The following is a 939-nucleotide window of genomic DNA, read 5'->3' on the forward strand; positions in this document are numbered from 1 at the left end:
TGCGGCGGAGCCTGCCTAGGGGGAGCCGGGTTGCCGGGTGTAGGCTGCACGCCCGGACTCCTGCCCGCTGCCGGTAGGTCCTCCTTTAACTACGGCTTTTCTAGTGAATAAGCCACGCAAGGGGCACGGCCGGCGGGGCGGTGGCTGGGCTTTCACTGCGAAACACGAACAGGCCCGAGGGGGGCGAGGGGAGGCTGGGCAAGGCGGGAAAGCGGGCAGGGGCTGGCGCGCCAGGTGGGCGGCTGTGGGGGGGGAGCTGCTCCGGGAGGGGGGGGGCAGGGGTCCTTTTCTTGGGGAGGGAGCTGCTCGGGCAGGCGGTGGGCAGGTGTCCTTCTCTGAGGTGATGAGGGTCGGTTTTAAGGCGAAGCGAAGTCCTGGCCCCTGCCGAAAGCTCCTGCCCTGCTTGCACTTGTGGGTGGCAGCTGGACGGCGAGTCTCGGGGTGGAGGAGGTGAGCGGTGGTGTTTTGGGCCTGCCCGAGTGGAGGATGTGGTTCACAGAAGCGCACCGAGAAGTTATTACCTAACCACAGGCTGAGCGCTGCCAGCTTCCAGCTTATTTCTCTGTAGAAATGTGTTCTTCAAGCGTGTAATATAGCAAACAGAGGATGCAAATCCATACAAAATGAAGTGCAATCAGATAGCAAAAAAAATTTAAAAGTTGCTGGTGCCCAAAGCAGAAAATAAGTTGTATATATTTCTTAAATGCACTTAGCGAACTCTGGTACTGCACGAAAGTCAGGAGTTCTGGATCTCCTGTTAATCTTCCAGGCAAAATTTATCACCTGTTTTAACAATGTCTTTTCTATGTCCCGAGAAGCGGAGGAAGGAGGAAACAGATGAAAGGTTTGTCGGTATTAGTGCTGGTATCTGCATATATACATTTGCCTTTGGAGGCTCGTGTTTTCTGGCAGGCTACTTTGCGTTAACAGTGGCTGATA

This window comes from Pygoscelis adeliae, unplaced genomic scaffold (assembly GCF_000699105.1).
Source record: "Pygoscelis adeliae isolate BGI_AS28 unplaced genomic scaffold, ASM69910v1 Scaffold181, whole genome shotgun sequence".
Taxonomy (NCBI): Eukaryota; Metazoa; Chordata; class Aves; order Sphenisciformes; family Spheniscidae; genus Pygoscelis; species Pygoscelis adeliae.